The sequence below is a fragment of the Phascolarctos cinereus genome, unplaced genomic scaffold (assembly GCF_003287225.1).
Source record: "Phascolarctos cinereus isolate Bilbo 61053 unplaced genomic scaffold, phaCin_HiC Scaffold_3;HRSCAF=262, whole genome shotgun sequence".
In the NCBI taxonomy this organism is placed as follows: domain Eukaryota; kingdom Metazoa; phylum Chordata; class Mammalia; order Diprotodontia; family Phascolarctidae; genus Phascolarctos; species Phascolarctos cinereus.
This window is the reverse complement of record NW_027555736.1, coordinates 252,820,824-252,837,195: the sequence shown is the minus strand read 5'-3', so window position 1 is coordinate 252,837,195 and position 16,372 is coordinate 252,820,824. Positions and strand designations below refer to the sequence as shown.

Here is a 16,372-nt window from a genome sequence, read left to right as displayed (position 1 = left end):
AAACATATGTCTTGAGGATATCAAAGACAAAAGGAAAGTTGTAAGTATATGAAAAAAAAACTCCTAGCTGTCATTTTTTGAGGGAAAATGGTTAGGAATCATTAGTGAATGACTAATCAAATCACTATAATTAAACACAAAAGAATACTATCTTGAAGTAACAAATAATGAATAATGAGGAATTCAGGAAAAAAAGGGAAGAAAAGCAATGTGGTTCAGTGGATAAAATGACAGTCCCAGAGTAAGGAAAACAAGTTCAAGTCTCATTTTGGACACATTTTGGATCTGTGACTCAGAGAAAGTCACTTGATCTCTAAGGCAACTTGAGATTATTTGTGGTAGATCTTCATTGCTACAGGAATTCTCTTTATTAGAATTTTCTTCACCAATGAAATGAGAAAATATCTTGGGGAAACAATCCTTGTGACAATCATCTTTAATAGATGTCTGATACACAAACTATCCAGAGAATTAACAAAAATATTTAAAACCATTTCAGAGAAAATTCAGTAATTTGTCAAATAGAGTAACAATGATCTGATAGGAAAATGTTTGAAGAATGTCCAAAGAGGAAATTTATTGATAATTTAACTTGTTGCTATTCAGTCATTTTAGTCATGTCCAACTCTTCATGAATTTAGAGTTTTCTTGTCAAAGACACTAGACTGGTTTTCCATTTCCTTCTCCAGCTTATTTTACAGAGGAGAAACTGAGGCAAATATGGTTAAATGGCTTGCCCAGGATCACCCAGCTAGTAAGTGCTTGAGGCCAGATTTGAGCTCATGTCTTTCTAACTCCAGGCCCAGCACTCTATCCAGTGTACCACCGAGCTGCCCAATAATTTAATTGTTGGTCGTAAAACCTAAGAAGCAATATGGTACATTGGAAAGATTGATGAATTTGTAATAAAAAAAAGCAGAGATTTTAATCCTGACTCTACCACTTAATACCTGTCTGATGTTGGAGATATAATTTCTTTGGATCTCAGCTCCTCATCTATAATATGAAGATATTGTATTAGATTACCTCTGAAGTCTCTTCTATCCCTAAATCTATGAGCCTACAAGGAAGATATAAGAAAATTAATTTATATCCTTAAAGGAAAAGTCATTGTGAAGTTATTAGAATGTGTTTTAAAAAGGATTTTTAATAATAAAAACAACAACAAAAAGATGGTGATCACAAACTTCATCTTGACTAAGTAAACTAGAAAATAAACTAGAGTAAAAAGGAGAATCATGAAGGGCTCTGAGAGGAAAATAAAGATGACTGGGCATTTAAAAATTAAATGCTTTAATAAGTCATGGACAAGAGTCAAATAGGAAGACAGTATTTGTGTGGAGAGAGCACACATATCAATTGGATCAGAGACATAAGGAGGTGTTCAAGTTCTCTGATGCATTTAACAGTACAATAGATTCTAATCTCTATAAAAGATAGAATTGCTTATAAGATATCTAAACAGAAAGTAGAAGGACATGAATTCACGATATACACTTTTCACCTCTTTTCCTAGAAACAGTATTCAAATCAGTCATTTGATAGACAGGGGAGAGAGGTGAGAAGGATAGAATTTGGAACTGAAAATTAAATTAAATTTAAAAAAAACACTACCATTGGAAAATTGGGGCAATCAACTTCCCTATGGCTCACAAAATTGTTGTGACTTTCCAGAGCAAAACTGCCTTCTCTGGCCACTACTTTTCTATGTGTATAGTCTCCTCCTATTAGAATGTAAGCTCAAACATTTTGACTTTTTTATTCCCATTGTCTATCAGGTACTTAATAATTTCTTTCTAATTCATTCACTTTGTGCAGGGTAATATATAATAAATGCATGTTTAAAAGGTGGTTATTTATTTTCCAACCAAATGTTTAAGTTTCTAAACTCAATAAAGTAAACCACACTTGCATGTTTGAAAATGTTTATTAAACTAGAAGGCCAGTCACTTTCTTGGCATGCCTTTAGATTTATTCAGAGCAGAGGACAATCCCCTTCTTGTAAATTTTAATAATATTACTAGGCAGCTCCAAATATTACTTCAGTAGACAATCAGAGTAGACCTGATCCCTGGGGAAGTGAGACCAACAGACTAATACACACACAAAAAAATAATTTTTATTATAGTATTTTAACTAATCTTTCTACCTGTCAGCATCAGCAGCATCACTGTCATCATCATCTATCTGAATATTTCAAGTAAAATACTTTCATGCAAACAATTGGAAGTTATAGGAATAGATTAATTATGTTAGATCAAGAAGTTTGAATGCATAATAGTAAAGTCTATTAGCATCTAATACATGCAAACTTTTTGGTTCACAGACAATAATTTAATTTCAATGGATATATTTTTCCTATGTAACATGTACAATCTAACCGTATTGTTTCAGGATTAAGATGCTACATTATCTCCTTAAAATTGTAGGCTACCATGTGTGAGGGCATTTTTCTTCTCTAATGCCATTAGCTTAAGCACCCACTGTCTGTGCTTTCCCTCTTGGTTAGGAGACCAGTGACTAACATCCTCAGTTTCATTTAACTACTTAACATTAGATCCGTTTTTATAAAATAGCATTTTCCTCAAAGATATAGCAACATATCTACAAAAAATTTCTCCCTCTACAACACCTCAGGAATGTATTTCCCCTGACACCACCTCAGTCTCTGAAGGGAGTATATTAAAATTTTAGTTAAGTTCCTACATAGCATCAATCCCACCAAGTTCATGTCTAGGTGCCAGATGAGCCTTATTCTTAGCTACTGCTGGACTGTGGTCTTGAAGGCCAGTCCCAAAAGCCAGGGTCCCTCAAGGCATCAATGCTGCAATGGCTATAAATCTGAACCTTGGAAAAAGAGGATGTTGAGGAGCCCTGTGGACCATTCAAGTTCACAAGATTGTAAGCTTCACTCCTTTCAATAGTCAAGAAACTCCCCCAGACGTGCTGAGGCAAAGAAAGAGAGTAAGGCTGACAGTTGTTTTTACCATGTGATTAGTTGGCCAGAATTGATAATAAAATATCTTCACATGCTCAAGGTACTTCCATTGAATGTTATCATTATTCCCAGAAATAGGCGGAAGGCACTCCAGAATCTCTTAGTAGGGAGACACTATTAGAAAGAATCTGTTCTTGACCTATATCTCTATTATACTAATATTTTGTCTTCTTCCAATTACATGTAAAAATAATTTTTAACATTCTTTTTTTAAGATTGTTGAATTTCAAATTCTCTCCCTCCCCGTACTCCTAGGCAGTAAGCAATTTGATACACATTATACATAGGCAATAATGCAAAATATATTTCCATATAACTCATATTGTGACAGAAAACACAGACCATGAAAAAGAAATGAAGAAAAAGAAAAAATAAAGTAAAAAATAGTATGCTTCTGTCTGTATTCAGAGTCTCCACCACTCTTTCTCTGGAGGTAAATAGCATTTTTCAATATGAGTTGTTCACAATTGTTCATCATACAATATAGTTGTTACTGTACACAGCATTCTGGTTATATTTACTTCACTTTGCATAAGTAGATATATATATATACACATACGCACACACATATATATTCAGAATATATATATATATATATATATATATATACACATACACACACACACACACGTGTGTGTGTGTTTCCAGTCATTTTTTATAGCACAATAGTATTCTAATAAAATCAAATACCACAACTTGTTCAGCCATTCCCTAATTCATGGACATCTCTATTTCCAATTCTTTGCTACCATAAAAAGCACTGCTATAAAAATTTTTGTACAAATAGGTGCCTTTCCCTTTTAAAAAAAATCTCTTTTAGATAGGGAACTAATAGTGTTGCTGGATCAAAGGGATCCAACTGTTTGCCTTATCACTTTTTTTTCCACAGCTGAATCACAATTTTATAGCCATTTGGCCACAGCTCCAATTGCTTTCTGGATTGGTTGGATTAATTCACAACTCCACCAACAATGCATTAGTGTCCTCCTTGATGGCTTATTCAATTGCTTTTTCTAAGATGTTGGTTAAGTATTCTATTTCTTCTTCTGTTAATCTGGTAAATTAAGATTTTTTTAAAAAAATTTATGTTTCCCTTAGATTGTCAGGTTTATTGGCATATAATAAATAGGGGCAGAATGTATTGAATTAATTGCTTTAATTTCCTCATTACTGGTGGTGAATTCACCCTTTTCATTTTTGATACTGGTAATTTGGTTTTCTGCTTTCTTTTTTTAATCAAATTAATGAATTGTTTACCTATTTTAAGGGGTTTTTTTACATAAAACCAGCTTCTAGTTTTATTGACTAGTTCGATGCTTTTCTTACTTTCAATTTTATTAATGTCTCATTTGACTTTCAGAATTGTGCAAATTTGGTGTTTAAGTGGGGTTTTTTAACTTGATCTTTTTCAAATTTTTTTTAGTTGCATGCCCAATTCATTGATCTGCTCTTTTTCTATTTTATTGATGGGATCAATTAGAGATAAAAATTTTCCCCTCCGTCCTGGTATGACTGTATCCCATAAATTTCGGTATTCTGTTTCATTATTGTCATTCTCTTTAATGAAATTATTAATTGTTTCTATGATTTGTCCTTTGACCCACTTATTCTTTAGGACTAGATTATTTAGTTTCCAATTAATTTTTAATCTCTCTTTTTACTTCCTTTTCTTGAATATAATTTTTATTGTGTTATGATCTGAAAATGATGCACTTAATATTTCTGCTTTACTGCATTTGGCTGTGAGTTTTTTATGTTCTAATACATGGCCAATTGTGTTTTTTTTTTGATCAAACGAAATAAAACTTTACAAAGAAACTATATGAACCTTAAAACACTCTTCAAATTCTGGTTGTATACATGCATACATATATACATACACACATACATATATGATATAATAAAAGATACATTCCAAAAGCTTTCTGTTTCCCAGGAGTTATGTTGGGTGTCCATTGCTTTCAGGTTAACCATAGAGAGTGAATTGGCACTAGATTCTCTTTGCTCTATTTCACATATTGTACTTGATTTTACTAATTTTCAGGTTCTTCCAACAGCAAATTTACCTTTGGTAATAGTTGTGCATTTGACATTGTACAGTGTGACAACCAATATACAGGGTCAATTTTTGTGTAGTGCCATGTACTACTGAGAAAAAAAAGTGTATCTCTTTATATTCCCATTCAATTTTCCCCAGAGATCTATCCTATCTAAATTTTCTAAAATTTTATTCACCTACTTAACTTTCTGTTGTTCTTTTTTTTGTTAGATTTATCTAGTTTTGAGAAGGGAATATTGAAGTCCCCATACTAGTATAATTTTATTGCCTATTTCTCCTATAACTCATTTGACTTCTCCTTTACAAATATAGGTGTTGTACCTTTTGGTGGAAATATGTTTAGTATTATATTACTTCATTGGCTATGGTACCTTTTAGAAAAATGCTTATCTCTTTTAATAAGATATATTTTTGCTTTTGCTTTGTCTGAGGTTATTTTGCTACTGCTGATTTTTTTACTTCACCTAAAGCATAATGGATTCTTCTCCACTCTTTACTCTTTACACCTTTACTCTGTGTGTTTCAAGTGTTTCTTTTAAATAGCATATCATATGACTATAGTTTTTAATCCATTCTACTATCTGCTTCCATTTTATGAGTGTTCCTCACATTCACATTTACCATTATGATTATTGTATATTTCACTCCATCTTTTGTTTCCCTTTTTTAGCCTTATCTCTCTTACACTTTCTATCTTGTTCCTCTTGAGAAGTGTTCCACTTCTGACTCACCCTCCACCAATCCTGCTTTCCTTCTACAGTCCACCCTGTCTTATCCCTTTCCTCTCCTACTTCCCAATAGTGTAAGATAGATTTTTATACACATCTGAGTATGTATGTTATTCCCTCTTTGAGCCAATTCTGATAAGAGTAAGATTCAAATAATGCCCACACCACCCTCCACTGCAATAAGTCTTCCACACATCCTCATGTGAGATAATTCACTCCATTCTACCTCTCCTTTTCCTCTTCTTCAGTGCAATCTTCTTTCTCATTCCTCTCTCTCTCTCTCTCTCTCTCTCTCTCTCTCTCTCTCTCTTTCTCTCTCTCTCTTTCTCTCTCTCTCTCTTCATTTCTCTTTGTGTGTGTCCACGCACATACACATATACATACAACACACACACATATTTCCTCTAACTGCCCTAATAGTGATAAAGTTCTCAAAAGTTATAGGAATTATCATCCTGCGTAGGTATATAACAGTTTAACCTTATTGAATGAATCCCTTGTGCTTTCTCTTTCCTGTTTACCTTTTTATGCTTCTCTTGAGTCTTGTTATTTGAAAATTAAATTTTCTGTTCAGCTGTTGTTTTTTTATCAGGAATGCTTGGAAGTCCTCTCCACTGAATCTCCACTTTCCTTCTGAATGATTATGCTCAGTAGATAATCACTTTGGTAGTAATCCTAGCTCACTATATCTTGGTTGTGATCCTAGTTCCTTTGCCTTGCAGAATATTGTTCTAAGTCCTCCAATTGTTTAATGTAGAAGCTGCTAAATCCTGCATTACCCTGCCTGTGGCTCTTGAATATTTGAATTGTCTTTCTGTCTGCTTGCAGTATTTTCTTCTATTTTTTCATTCTTTTGATTTTTCTTTATTGTTTATTGATGTCTTATGTAGTCATTAGCTTCTACTTGCCCAATTCTATTTTTAGGGAATTATTTTCTTTAGTAAGCTTTTATACCTCCTTTTCTGCTTGACCAGTTCTACTTTTTAAGGCTATGTTTGCTTCCATAAATTTTTATACATCTTTTCCCATTGTTTTGTGCTTTCTTTACTAAGCTGGGTTTTATCATTCTCTTGCATTGCTCTAATGTTTTTTACTAATTTTTCATCTACCTGTCTTATTCAGTTTTTCAAATCTTTTTTGAGCCCTTCCAGGAATACTCTTGAGCCTGAGAAAAATTCGTATTTGTCTTTGAGGCTTCTCACTGTAGCCATTTTCATATTGTTGTACTCTTCTGAGTTTGTTTTTTGATCTTCCCTATCACCACAGTAACTTTCTATAGTCTGTTGTTTGTTTTTTATTCCTTTTTCTAGACTATTTTGTGACTTTTAATTTTTCTTTTAAAGTTGGATTCTGCTTTTGTGGTGGAAGAGGTATTGTCCCAAGCTTCCTGAGCAGGGGCCATGGGGCTAGCTGCTGTCCTATTCTGAGGCTCAGGGCCTTACAACTGGCCTGCTTAGGCAGGTCTACTGCTAGTTTGTCCAGATGATGACTGTACTGGACTGCACTCCCTTGTCCCCAAGTGAAACCAAGGTTTCCTTCAACTTCCTAAGTTGTTTTAGGATCAAAAATTGTTTCACCCTACCTTTTTGTCGGTTTGGTTGCTCCAGAATTCCTTTTGAGGCATTATTTTATAGTTGTTTAGAGGTAAATTTGGGAGAGTTCAGGTGATTTTTCTGCCTTACCATCTTGACTCCACCATCTTGACTCTGCCCTTCTCAGCAGATACTCTGAAGAAAGTGCTTAATTTACTCTCACCTACCCATAGTCTACTCAGCAATCTGGAATTTTGCTCTATTCTGTGCATATTTTAAATTTGTATTCCTCAAATCTATTCATGAAAAGATTTTGAAGGCCAAAATTAATTTGATTCTGCTTATATTTTTAACCTCCTAATGATTAAAATACTTATTTCTCTGATTTTCCAGTGTTCCACAATTCAATATCATCTGTGTATTTTATTAGGATTTAATCTTCCATTATCACAATTAATAATAGTCTCTACTAAGATGTTTTCCATTTTGTGCATTTTTTCCTATGGCAAGCCTTGAATTTTCCCCATAAGAAAACACATGTACACAGTGGCAAGGATTTCTTCTCTAGTATGCTACTCCTGTATTGAAAGAGAAAAGTTTTTGCCATGTTCCAATCCAATAATCAGTTTTACAACTAACCTAGGAATTTTTTAATCTGCCAGTACAAATACCTATAGTTTTGCCAAAGGTATAAGATAAGCATGGCTCCTAGTTCAAAAGCAGCCATTTATTTATTTTGAAATTAACATAAAAGACCCTTATGCTAGATCTACTTTTGGAATATGTGATAGAGCATATTAATCCAAAGTATTTAGAATTGAGGCAGGATTCATTTCTTAGGACTCTCCTTCTAATTCAAATCTTTTTCCCAGTTTAAAATAAGAACTGTAGGGGTAGTAATATAAATAGGCCTGCCCCACTTGTAAGTAGAATAGGGATGTAAGGCATGCTGAAAGGAGACTTCCACAGTTAAAACAATATTCTGAGGGGTTATAGGAGAAATGCACATTTTTACTGTTTTGACACATTATGCAACTTGGAATTACTAATACATTAGTTACAAACACATTAGTGAAGGTAACTGTCTTAACTTTTATCACCAAGTGAAAAACAAAGCTGTCAAGGAATGAGAAGCAGAAAATCCGTGATATGATGATGAGATAAATTAGGGAAAAGTCTGTGACAAAAAGGCAGTCATAAACAACTGAAGTTGTCACTTGAGAATGCTAGTTGAGTGGTCCTAAATGAGGAAGTGGGCTTCCAATATTGCAAAATATATTTTTTCTGCTTATTCCTGACTTTTGAATTTTTGCATTAGCCTGCAACATTATGATAAAAAACTAAAATATTTGGTTTTTTTTAAAACCTCACAAAAAATAACTATTAAACAGACCAATAAGTAACTATTTCCTCCATTTTGCCATCAATGTCATTTATCTAGAAGATAAAGTTGGATATGGATGGTAATATTGAATAATTATCTTTAATAGGCAGTTTAAGCATTATACACCAAATGAATATACTTTCACATATCCTAAGCTCAAATGTTACCTAGTACTGAGCTGGCATTGTTATGTCTCTCTCTAAATGCAATGCTCTACTTTTTAATAATAAAATTATAATTCTTTGTCACAATGGACAAGAAAAATAGCACCTCTTCAATGAAGCCAAAACATTCCATAAAGGAGCTTGGGCAAAGCCATAGGGGAAAAATTGAAAACACCAACTAAATGAGTTAGCTAATATTATAAGTGATTGTTCAGGATTTTTAGAGACATAGAAGTTTGAATATTTCAGAAAAATGGAAAAAATAGTTATATGATATATGTCTGTAGTCATTAAAATGTTTAAGATAGTTCTACATTATCTTTTTAGAATAATAGTCACTGTTCTTATCACCTACATGTTATCATATACACTGTAGCTACTTTCCATATACACCTTGTTCATATACAATAAGGCCCTTTATAAAACTAAAAATCCAAAATCATAGCTAGAATTATAAAACTGGATCCTATACTTGCTAAGTCTAAGTGAAGATGCATCAAATGAGAGAACAAGGACTATCTTCTTCTAATTATGTGAATAGTTCACAAACTTATCATATTATTCTTTCAACTGTTTTTTATTCTCTCAAAGAAAGTTTCTAGTATCCATGTTTTTAAAAAGGAAATCTTAATGGATATGGTAGAATTTTTAATGAACTATGGAGAATTCTTTAGAAATATTAGACCTTTATAAATATATTTATTTATATTGATCAGTAACTAAAAATTAATTATTGACTTTCAAATTGATCCAGATATTAAATGAGAAAATAGAAAAATGGAGGTGATATTAATTGCTCCATGTTAATTTATCATTAATTAAGAAACAAATTTTAATTCAGAAAAGTTGCTTCTGTTTATCCTAATTTTTCAAGGTTAATTAAACAAAGACTGCTACCTTCATTAAATCCATTAGTAAAAACTACACTTGAATCTAATAAGTCTTCTCTTTCACATTAGAGAACCACTTACCGTGCTCTAATCAAGACAAAAGCCTTTCTTTGAGTACTTAGCCCTAGCAATAAAAATTAAAACAGAAACATAATGAATTTAACAAATGTTTAGGCTTACAATATGGAGAGCTTTCTTTTTTCTCTTCCTTTTTTCCAAAGTGGAAGATAGACAAATCAGAGTTAATTTTTGAAAAAATTTCTTAACTTTTCTTCTATTACAGTTGAAGTATCTATTTCTCAACATTTCCTAAAGGTATTTTGTCACTCTTAAACTGAAAGAAGGCTAAAAATCATAGAAACAGAACTAGATGACATTGGATTTTACCTCTACCTTCAGTTCTTTTTACTTTTAACTGAAAGAAACTTCATTACTCTCCAGAAGCTACAAGGGAAATTTCTCTATTGAAAATATTGTAGTATTTGTCTCCAGAATACTCTGGTTCATCCTAATAAAATTATTCCATTCTGGTTTAGTCTATTTTGTAGTGTGGTACAATAGAGGATTTTCATTTTCTTCTGTCCATACATTAAAAAAAATTACACTCACAATGATCACATTAAATATGATCAACTTACTTCTGGACCCTGAAGAGTTCCTCACTGGTGTGAAGAATTTTTCAGAACTATGTCTGGCAGAAGATATACAGAATGACAGCATTTCCAAAGCTGATCCTTAAGATGCAGTTGAAAGTCAGAATGCTCTGAAAACGCATTTCTTCTTCCCACCTGGCTCAGTGATTACGGGGACTCTTTAAAGAAAGTAAGTATAAAAGAAGTATATGTCAATTAATCAATAAGCATGTAAGACAATCACGTTGCTGGTCATTTTGCAATAAATTTATACATCATACCATGATCATTATTAAACCAAATTGCATAACAAAGTATTCCTGGAAAAACTGCATAATGCAGTTTTTTTTCTTTTTTCTTTTTCTTAATTCCTGTAAGGAAAGAGTATTTGAAAGAATTCAAAAATAGAAATTTCAAACAACAAATATAGGCCTTGTGGACATTTGTTAAGTATGAATTGAGGCAAGTTTGCACTATTGTTCAAATTCCATTGTTTTCATTTCATTAAGAAAAAAATAAATTTAGTGTTTTAGGTAAATGTGAAAGAACAAATATAATTTTGTATTTCTAAGTATTATTCATATGTGTTTGATAAATTGTCAACTTTTACATAGTAATAAAAATGAAATGTATGTAAAGAGAAATTAGCTTAAATTGTTATACCATCATGTCACAATTGACCAAGTCAAATAAATAGCAGCAAACCTAGGGGGAAAAAAGGGGGGGGGGGGAGAAAGTGTTTTCCATGTAGCTTTTGCAAGTAATGAGGAAGTAGTAAATTTTGCAACTCCCACTCAAATACTAATCTCTACTTAAGGCCTCTTTTGTATGTGACTATTAAATTTAAGAAGAATAAAATTATCTTTTCCATGTTTTCTTAATTGTGCATGTGAAAAAGACAGATAGTCCTTTGAAGAGTAAGTCAAACTACAGAAAGGAAAAAAATACCTAAAAGAAAACACAAGTAAATGGATTCATATACTAGGTGAAAAATATTCAGAGGACTACATAACTTTGGTAGCTAATTTTCATGAACTTGATGATCAAAATAAATATGATTATTTTTCTGATGAAATGTGCTGAAAGAATTATTTTAACTCCATTTGACACTGACACATAAAGGAGTCTGCAAAGACAATTTCTTAGTAAATATGAATGCCCCCATTTCTAATATATACTCAAAACTTTAGTTGGAAGGTAGAAATTTCAGTTAAATATACAGATGGCTTGTATATATATAGAAACAAACTTACATGTTTTTGAAAATCTTTAGATCCTTGAATTATTTTTTCTTAATTAAATATGAATATTTTCCCTGCATTCATAGTCTTTTCCCAATGACTCCACCTCCCCCAGCAGAAACTTTAATAAGTAATACAATGAAGTAAAAAAAAAATCAACATTTTCTGACTGACAACATACGTTTCATTGTATAACTCTTTACTATGAGAAGAAAGGTACCAACAGTCACACTGGGTAACCACAAAGGTCAGAATTCTGATATTTTTCAACATTATTACATTTTACATTATTGTGGTCATTTTGCACATGTTTCTCTTGATTCTATTTGTTTCGTCTGATCATTTCACACAGGTCTTCTGAAGTTTTGCAGAATTTTTCTCATGTCATTTTTTTTAATGGCACAATAATATTCCATAATTTACCACAGTTTGTTCAATCTTTCCCCAGTTTCCAGCTTCTAGTACTTTATGATTCTTTTTTTTAACTAGAAAATGTGTTACTATGAATATTTTTACAAATAGAGAAGTTTCCTTTCTGTCTTTAAATCCCTGGGGCACATGCCTAGTAATTTTATTGCTGAATTAAAGGTTATATACTTTTATATGCAGTGACTTTTTTACTATAATTTCATTCACACATACCCAGAAAGATTGTACCAATCCCTAGCTCTATTGATGGTATATTAAGGTATCTTCATTCTCCTAGAACCTCTAATATTTAACATTTTTGAATTTGTCATATTTGTCATTATTTGAATGTGAAGTAACACCTAAGAGTCACTTTGATAAATCTATTGTTTTTCATGTTAACATTTTTAATTTACTGTAGATTTATTGAATACCTATTATGTGTAAGGTACCATGTTTGACACAGAGTAGACATGGTCATATATGATATTCTGAATTTTAAGACAGAACATGACATTTTATAACCAAATTAATTTGGGAGTATATTTTCAATTTGTTTGTTTCTACTAAAAAGAAATTTTTTCATGTTCATGAAATTTCAAAAAATAAACATTCAGTAGAAATAGTGTAAGTAGTGGTACCAAAATATGTTTTGCTTCTTCATTGGAATTATTAAGTAAAAAACATACTTTGCAGAAATGAAAGATGACAGACAATTGGTTGCAATCCATTAATATAATTTAAAAAATGATACTACTTAAATCAAAATCTAGTGTTTTGCTAATCAAATTCTTAAGGGGATTCTCTATAGAATTAGACACAGTAATCGCAAAATCCATTTGGTGGAGCAAGAGGCCTAATGTCTGGAGTGATGTAATGGAGAGAAAAAGGATAAGAAGGGCATGGATTTTCCAGATTTCAAATTATATTAGAAATCATCAAGAAGCAATAATAATAATTTTTTTAAAAAGGCAGCTAGTAGTTCAGCGGACTGAATACCAGGCCTAGAGTCAGGAAGACTTATCTTCATCAGCTCAAATCTGGCCTCAGACACTTTCTAGCTGTGTGACCTTAGGCAAGTCATTTAACCCTGTTTGCCTCAGTGTTCTCATCTGTAAAATGAGCTACAGAAGGAAATGACAAACATTTGCCAAGAAAATCCCACATGGGGTCACAAGGAACTGAACACAACCGAAAAATGAATGAACTGAAATCATAAAAAGCAACTATTTGGTAAAGCTTTTAAAAATCTGAAAGAATCAGTGGAACAGAAAAGGGAAAAAAGTGTTCCAAAAGGATTTTTTTTTAATAACCTAATGATTGACAAACAGAATAACATAAATTGCAATGAGGACTCTTTTATTTGATGAAAACTGCTGGCCAAAGTGGAACATATCTTCACAGAAATTAGGTTTAGAAGAAGGTACCTTCCACAAATATTTTTAATAGGAATATTCTTAATAAAAGGGGGAATAGAACTGATCACAAAAGACTAGTAGAAAATATCAATTGCATAAAATTAAATAGGCTTAATGAAACAAAAGCAGTTTACATAAAATAAGAAGAGAAATTGCTTAGTTGAAAACTTTTTTATCATAATAAAGCTTTAGCACTGACTACTCTATTGGTATCCTATATGAAGCAAGCACCTCTATTTCTATCTACCATTAATATTTTATTTTTCAATTCTCACCTCAAATTAAAAGATAATCTGAGTGATATATTCTAATTTTCCACATAAATTATTAAAGTGGAAACATTTTCCTTAATTAGTTTTGATAACTCTGAAATATTATTTATTAATGAATTTGAGAAATACCTTTCCCCATAAGCATTTATATGTGTGTGTGAGAAGAGAGGAAATAAAGATCAAATGTTATTTTCTCTGGAAATAGGTTTTCTCAATGCTTTTTATCTTTCCTTTATTCACACATCACAGTTAAAAAGTCTCAAAAGAATAAAAGCTAGAAAGAAGGGTAAACGAGAAGAGAGGATAGAGATCTTGCTGCAATAGGGCAAAACTGTTCTACTGAAGAATATATTTGTGAGTGGAAAGAAAGATTCAACAATAGGAGCTTGAAATCTTACAACAGTACAAATCTTTGTGAAGTCATTGTAGAGGGAAACCATTTTCTCTGTTTTACCTCATGCACAATATTCTACCCCAGAAGATGGGAAATTGGAACTCTAAGAGGCAAGTATCTAAGGGGCAAGGTTAGTGGAGAGACTCAGAGAGGTGATTCCATCAAAAATGGGGAAAAATTATCTTGGGGAGGGGAAGGTATAGAACTGGATCACACAGAGGGATTTCTATCATGGGACAATGCTTCTAGCTTCATTAACTCCCTCATAAATTGATAATCCTAAAAATGAAATGTAGTAGAAAAGAAAGTAAAGGAGCAATATCTACAAAGCAAGAATATAGAAATTATTTAGAAGGGGGAATTCAAGCTTTATGTTTGGAAACCTTAAGTATGATAGGATCATGAAGACATTAAAGCAGGAATATATTAGTATAAACATCATCTATCAAAGAATAAAAGTTTAGAATAAACAGAAAAGAGAATTAATTGAAAGAACAAGGTAACAGAATCCTTTTTAGAAAAAAGAAGAGTGGGTAGGCTGAGCTAATATAACAAAAATAACAATTCTATCTAAACTAATTTATTTATTTAGTGCCATACCAATCAAACTACCAAAAATATTTTATGCAGCTAGAAAAAAATAATAACAAAATTCATCTGGAAGAACAAAAGCTCCAGAATATCAAGCAAAATAATGACAAGAAATGCAAGGGAAGGTGGCCTAGCCATACCAAATGTAAAACTGTATTATAAAGCAGCAATCATCAAAACTACTTGGTACTGGCTAAGAAAAAGGGTGGTAAATCAGCGGAATGAGTTAGGTACACAAGACATAGTAGTCAATGACTGTAGCAAATTACTGTTTCACAAACCCAAAGACTCCAGCTTCTGGGATAAAAAATCATTATTTAACAAAAACTGTTGGGAAAATTGAAAATACTATAGATCAACATTTCATATCATATACCAAGATAGGGTTAAAATGGGTTTATGATTTAAACATAAAGGGTGAGACTATAAGCAAATTAGGAGAGCAAGGAATAGTTTGCCTCTCAGATCTCTATAGAGAAGGAAAGGATTTATGACCAAACAAGAAACAGAGTACATTATGGAATGCAAAACGGATAATTTTGATTACATTAAATTCAAAAGATTTTGCACAAACAAAACCAATGTAATCAAGATTACAAGGGAAGCAGAAAGCTGGGAAACAATCTTTACAACCAGTGTCTCAGATAAAGGCCTCATTCTTAAAATATATAGAGAACTGAGTCAACTTTATAAGAATACAAGTCATTCCCTAATTGACAAATGGTCAAACAAAGGATATGAAAAGGCAGTTTTCAGATGAAGAAATTAAAGCTATCTATAGCCATATGAAAAATGCTCTAAATCACTATTGATGAGAGAAATGCAAATCAAAACAACTTTGAGGTACCACATCACAATTATCAGATTGGCTAACATAATAAAACAGAAAATGATAAATGTTGGAGAAGATGTGGGGAAAATTGGAGCACTAATGCATTGTTGGTGGAGTTGTGAACTCATCCAACTATTTTGGAGATCAATTTGGAACTATGCCCAAAGGACTGTAAAATTGATCATATCTTTTGACCCAACAATACCACTTCTTGGTCTATATCTCAAAGAGATCATAAAAACAGGGAAAGGACCCACACATTCAAAAAACATTTATAGCAGTTCTTTTTGTGGTAGCCAAGAATTGTAAATTGAGGGGTTGCCCATCAATTAGGGAATGACTGAAGAAGTTGTGGTATATGGATGTAATGGAACACTATTGTGATATGAGAAATGATGAGCAGGCAGACTTCAGAAAAATCTGGTGAGATTTATATGAGGTGATGCTGAGTAAAGCAAGCAGAACCAGGAGAACATTGTACACAATAACAGCAACACTGTGTGATGACTCACTTTGATAGACTTAGGCCTTCTCAGCAATGCAAGGATCTAAGACAACTCCAAAAGACTTATGATGGAAAATACTGTTCACATTCAGAGAAAGAACTATGGAGTCTGAACACAGATGGAAGCGTACTATTTGCTCTCTTTTTGTTGTTTTGTTTTGTTTCTTCTTTGTTGTAGTTTCTCTCATTGGTTTTAATTCTTCTTTACAAAATGACTAATGTGAAAATATATTTAACATGAATATATATGTAGAGCCTATATCAGATTGCACGCCATCTTAGTGAGAGAGGAGAGAGAAAAAAAATTAAAACTCAAAATCTTAT

At 32.2% G+C, this 16,372-nt stretch overlaps 1 protein-coding gene across 2 annotated transcripts in view; it reads right to left on the bottom strand.

Moving 5' to 3' along the window:
- LRFN5 (leucine rich repeat and fibronectin type III domain containing 5) overlaps nucleotides 1-16,372 on the bottom strand; it is a 332,903-nt gene that overhangs the window by 152,466 nt on the left and 164,065 nt on the right. For both annotated transcript variants that reach the window (XM_021004773.2, XM_078151569.1), the window contains exon 3: nucleotides 10,394-10,566. The gene's annotated coding sequence lies outside the window, so the exon portion shown is untranslated. The remainder of the gene's footprint in view (nucleotides 1-10,393; nucleotides 10,567-16,372) is intronic.